Here is a 6,579-nt window from a genome sequence, read left to right on the forward strand (position 1 = left end):
GTAGCTTGTTTCTTGGCACACCAAGATATAAGATTTGGTCCAAAGAAGATTGCAAATCCACCTGTAGACCGTCTATCATCCAGACATCCTGCCCAGTCAGAGTCAGAAAAAGCACTAACCAGAGTTGACGGAGACTTGCTGAAAGTAAGACCAGTGTTCAGAGTATTTTTGATATATCTGACTATGTGTTTGGCTGCAGTCCAATGAACTATTGTAGGAGCATGAATAAACTGGCATACTTTATTAACAGCAAATAAAATATCTAGCCTTGTAAGCGTCAAATATTGGAGTGCACCTACCAGACTTCTGTAGTTTGTGCTATCCTCTTGTTCAAGGGATCTCCTTCTATAAGTGACAACTTTTCTGAACTAGATAAAGGAGTGGGTGATGGTTTGCAACCTTGCAACCCTACTCGTTTGACTAGGTCAGTAGCATACTTTTCTTGAGAGAGATGAAGATCATTACCATGTTTCTTGACTTCAATCCCTAAGAAGAAATGCAAGTCTCCAAGATCCTTCAAAGCAAACTCAGCACTCAAATCCTTTAGTAGTCCTGCCACTGCCTCATCAGATGAACTTGTAACAATTATATCATCCACATAAATAAGTACAAATATAGATGTATTTGACTTATTGTATATAAACAGGGAAGTGTCAGACTTAGAAGGAATGAAACCAAGAGCTTGCAGCTTATGACTAAGGCTAGAATACCATGCTCTAGGAGCTTGCTTCAACCCATAGATGGCCTTATCAAGCCTGCAGACATGAGAGGGAAACTTTCTGTTTTCAAACCCAGGAGGCTGTTTCATGTAAACCTCTTCTTCCAGAACACCATGGAGGAACGCGTTCTGTACGTCTAGTTGCCTGAGACTCCATCCTCTTGAAACAGCAATAGACAGAACAAGACGAATGGTAGCAATTTTCACGACTGGACTAAAGGTATCTTCATAGTCTATGCCATAGCTTTGTTTAAAACCTTTTGCAACCAGTCTAGCTTTATAGCGATCTTGTTCCATCAGATTTTCTCTTGATTCTGAATACCCATTTGCAATCTATCAAATTTTTACCTTTCTTTGGGGGAACCAGATGCCATGTTTTGTTCTTCTGAAGAGCCATGTATTCTTCTTCCATAGCCCTTTTCCACTTCAAATCATCAAATGCTTCTTGCAACGAAGTCGGTTCACCTGTGGTACATGCCATGCCAAACTTGGTAATATGCTTGTAATTGACAGGTTTAATTACCCCTTTTTGAAGACGTGTACGTGTTTGTGAAGCAGGTACAGCCGCTGGATGCACAGAAGATCCATCAGCCGCCTCGGATCCTGCACCAGATCTGTCCACGGGATCTTCTGCGGATTCAGCTGATGAAGAAGGGTTGTGATCCGGCGTAGAAGATCCGTACCGGGGCCCTGCCAGCAGCTCGTCAGGAGGCAATGATGTCATCGGCCGACAAGGATCTGCGCTGGATCCCGAGCCGATGAGGGAATCAGGCCGACCGGTGGAACGACGCGCATAGCAGTGGTCAACTCCCATGGGACACCGGCTCAGAGGAGGCCCAGTGGCCGGTGCTGATTGGCGCGGCCCAATGTCCGCTGCTTGGCGAATGGGAGAGGCCCGCGTGGCAGAGGCGGGGCCGCCGCTGCTGACGCGGTCGCAGTTGTCGCCTGGTGCGCCCGCGCCCGAGGAAGGGCCGCTGCTGCTGACGCGGCTGTCGCCTGGTGCGCCCGCAAGGTCGCTGTCGGCTGGCACTGAACCCGAGGCGCAGGTTCCCTGCTGCGGCACGGATCCCGCAGAAGATTGCGCTGCAGTCTGCGGCGGTGACGATCCCGAGGGGAATATGCTCCCTGGAGCTGGACACATCCAATATTGCCTGTTTAGGGTGATTTCTTCACCGTTTTGCATGATTTCTTCGCCATTTTCTTGCCCTGTTTCACCACAAAACTCAGCCAAACTGGTGTTATGAGGGTTAGTCAATATTGCATTATCACAATTATTTCCCCATGGATCAGCACTGGTTAGGTGAGATGGGAGAAGAAGAATTTCTTGACGTAGAAGGGCACCGGCATTAGGATGTAGATCAGTAAACAGGAATTTTGTTTCATCAAAAACTACATCACGAGAGATATAAACTCGGCCAGTAGAGACATCAAGGCATTTGACACCGTTGTGTTGAGCACTATACCCTATGAAGAGTTCTCAAAAAAAACTATACCCTATGAAGACACACTGCTTTGACCGAAACATGAGCTTACGCTTATTGTATGGGCGCAGATTTGGCCAACAGGCGCACCCAAACACGCGGAGAGTGGTATAGTCAGGTTTGGCGTGAAGAAGACGTTCCATAGGCGTGTCATTATCAATGACACGACTAGGTAACATGTTTATGATGTGCACGGTGGTGAGCAAAGCCTCATCCCAGAATTTCAAGGGCATGGATGCGTCGGCTAAGAGCGAGAGACCAACCTCTACGATATGACGGTGTTTGCGTTCAGCAGACCCGTTCTGTTGGTGAGCATGTGGGCATGACACGTGTTGAGAGATACCAAGTTTTTGGAAGAAGGAATTTAACTTTTCGTACTCCCCTCCCCAGTCAGATTGGACAACAATGATCTTGTTATCGAATTTTCTTTCAACGAGTGCTCGAAAATTTTGAAAGACTTGAAAAACATCGGATCGCTTTTTAAGTAGGTAGATCCAAGAGAATTTACTATAGTCATCAATGAAACTTACGTAGTAAGTATTTCTACCGATTGAAGATGGAGCAGGACCCCAAACATCAGAGAAAATAAGTTGCAATGGTTTAGTAGAAATACTCGTAGAAATAGATATGGCATCTGATGACATTTAGCTCTTTGGCAAGAATCACAAACTGTTTTGACATTACGCTCTCCAACATATGAGAGCTTATTTTTCCTAAGCACTCGTTCTACTAAAGAAAAAGATGCATGCCCTAGACGATCATGCCACCGGGTTGAAGATAACTTGGTGACCGCACATGCTATTTTATTGAATCTCCTAAGCTCGGGAATCAACGGATATAGCCCTCGAACGCATCTACCTCAATAGAGGGTTTTCTTCGTGACCTGATCTCGGATTAAAAAGAAATAGGGGTGAAACTCAAGAAAGACATGGTTATCAATGGCAATGCGATGAACTGAAAGGAGATTCATGGAAGCTCTAGGGACATGCAATATTTTTCTACGATGGATTTTTTGGTGAGGGGTTTTAATAATTGAATGACCAATATGACTAATTCTCATACCTTGTCCATTGGCGGCGTAGACTTGCTCCGGGCCGCGGTATTTCTCCCTCATGGTGACCTTCTCCAAGTCACAGGTGATGTGGTTTGTAGCACCACTGTCAACATACCAGTTGGTGTCGACTCCATACGAGGCCTCTGCCCCGCCAGCAACTTTCTCATCTTGGGATGAGTCTTCATCTTCTTCGAAGCGATACCAGCAATCTTTTGCTGAGTGCCCGGGCTTTCCACAGGTTTGACAACGGATGGTGTCGGGACGTGACTTGGGGGAGTTACGACGGCCCTTGGAGTTGGTGTAGGAGGGCCGCCCACTGCCGGTGTTGTTGTCGGGGCCACGGGAGTTGCTGTTGAAGTTGAAGTTGCCGCCGTTGCTGGTTTTTCCCTTCCGCGGTGGGCCGCAGTAGCTTGATCCACCGCCGCCGCCGCCACAGCCGCGAGTGGCAGCATTCGCCGACGACTTGAAGCCGTCGTTCCCCTGGAAGAGCACAACACGCTGGTCGAAGTTGCTCATCTGAGAGAAGAGCTCGTCGATGGTGACCGGCTGTGTGCGCGCGTCGAGGGCGGAGACGAGGGGCTGGTACTCCATGTCGAGGCCGGCGAGGATGTAGGAGACTAGCTCGTCATATTGAAGTGGCTTGCCCGCAGCTGCAAGTCCGTCCGCCAGCGACCGCATATATGCGAAGTACGTCGCCACGGACTGCGTTCCCTTCTGTGCATGAGAGAGCGTGATGCGGATGTTGTTCACCCTGGACAGCGACTGCGAGGAAAACATCCCTGCTAGTGCGGTCCAGAGCTCATGTGCATGATCGATGGAGGTGACCTGCACTAGTACTTCTTTTGTCAGATTGTTCAACAGATAGCCCAATACCTGTTGATCTTCTCGGATCCAAACCGAATGGAGAGGATTGGGAATCGTCTCTTCTTTCCCATCCTTATCCTTGGTGACGACGTGCTTGGCCGGCTCCGGTGTGGTTCCATCCACGTATCCGAAGAAGCCGGCTCCTCTGATCTGCGGGGTTATCTGGGTATGCCAGAGAACATAGTTGGTGCGGGATAGCCTCTCGGTGACTTGACCGGAGAGGTTAGAGTTGGCTGCGGCAGAGGAGGACATGGCGGCGAGCTTTGGTGGTGGAGGAAACTAGCGAACTAGACGTGATGAAGAAAAGGGGCTCTGGTACCATGTGCGAAGGCGTGAAGCGTCGTACCCTGATCGGGGTCGCGCCTGCGTGTTATATAGGCAGGGGCTTATCCCTGGATATGCATACAAGTAGTTGGGAGAGCTTACATCTTGAGTAGCAAGGAAGAAATAAGAGATAGAGATAAGTACATGCGGTTTAGAGAGAATCTCAACTATCTCCTAGCTACCTCCTACCGAACTCTACGTGACACAAGTCCATCGTGACATAATGCAGAACATGATGTTTAACACCTGGCAGAATTTTATGATTTATATTCATCATAATATGGAAGCATACAAACGTACGGGTTAATTGGACCTTTGGGAGGCTTGTATGTCGGGGCGGCAGTTCACTTGGGCCAATAACCGTTCTGTGCCAACGTACGAGAAGCTCGATAGGGTACTCATGGATACCGAATGGGAGCTAAAATTTCCTATGGTAATCGTAGGAGCCCTAGAGAGAATCCAGGCATTATCGGATCATGCACCAATCATTCTTGATTCTAATTGTATGAGCCATTCTTCCCGCCACCCTTTCAAATTTGAATTGGCATGGCTGCATCGGGAAGGTTTTGTAGAAATAATCAAGAAAGTTTGGGAGAGGCCAGCCATTGGTCGTACACCGATTCAGAGATGGAATAATAAAATAAGGGCCACGAGGCAACACCTCTCTGGATGGGCGAAACACATCAATGGGTTATATAAAAAAGAAAAGCAGCGCCTTTGTACCATCATTGATGACCTCGACAAAATTGCAGAGACCCGCACCTTATCTCAACATGAGATTGAATTGAAAAATCAATCTAATGAGAAGGTTGCCCGTCTTCTGCGAGAAGAGGAGATCAAATACTACCAGAGGTCCAAAGTTGACTTCATTCTAATGGGAGATAGTAATACAAGATACTTCCAATTGCTCGCCAATGGTCGACATAGGAAGAGATGTATTCATAGTCTCCAACAGGATGAGGTGCGGATCGAAGGTCAAAGGGAGCTCAAAAACTATATCACCAGCTACTACAAATCTCTGTTCGGAGCGTCGGATGAAGGAAATGTCACCCTTGACGAGACCCGAACAGATGATATTCCACAAGTCATGGCAGAAGAGAATGATATCCTCACGGCACCTTTCTCAGAGGAGGAGGTGAGAGCGGCGGTGTTCCAAATTGAACACAACAAAGCCCAGGCCCTGATGGTTTCCCCGCAGAATTCTATCAGAATTTCTGGGATATCATCAAGGCTGACCTTTTGGAGTTGTTCAATTGTCTTCATGCCAATCGACCTGATCTATTCAGAATAAATTTTGGCGAGATTGTCTTGTTACCGAAGATTAAGGAGGCTGAACGGATTCAGCAGTTCAGACCCATATGTCTCCTTAATGTTATCTTCAAGATTTTCACCAAAGTGGCTACGAATAGGTTAAACTTGATAGCTGACCGTGTTGTCCGTCCATCTCAAACGACCTTTATGCAAGGACGAAATATACTAGATGGTGTAGTAATCCTGCATGAGACCGTCTACGAGATGCACCGAAAAAACATGAGTGGAGTGATATTCAAAATTGACTTTGAAAAGGCATATGACAAGGTCAAGTGGTCTTTCCTTCAACAGGCCCTAAGGATGAAAGGTTTCTCCGATAAATGGCGCCAGTGGATCCGCAATTTTGTAACTGGAGGTAGTGTGGCCATCAAAGTCAATGATGATGTAGGTCATTACTTTCAGACAAAAAAAGGACTACGGCAGGGTGACTCTATGTCCCCAATGTTATTTAACATTGTCACTGACATGTTAGCGATTCTGATTGAGCGCACCAAGCAGGACGGCCAGATTGCAGGAGTAGTGCCACACCTTGTGGATGGTGGCCTCTCTATTTTACAATTACACCGATGACACAATTCTTTTTATGGAACATGATCTGGACAAGGCTCGAAACCTGAAACTCTTGCTTTCAGCGTTTGAACAAATGTCGGGTCTCAAAATAAACTTCCATAAAAGCGAATTGTTCTGCTTTGGAGAAGCTGTTGAGGCGGCGGCCGATTATGCTGACCTATTTGGTTGCGCACATGGCTAATTCCCGATTAAATGTCTGGGAATACCGATTCATTATCGACGCCTCACCATTGCAGAGTGGAAGCATGTAGAGGAGC

Source organism: Triticum aestivum, chromosome 3B, assembly GCF_018294505.1.
Source record: "Triticum aestivum cultivar Chinese Spring chromosome 3B, IWGSC CS RefSeq v2.1, whole genome shotgun sequence".
Taxonomy (NCBI): Eukaryota; Viridiplantae; Streptophyta; class Magnoliopsida; order Poales; family Poaceae; genus Triticum; species Triticum aestivum.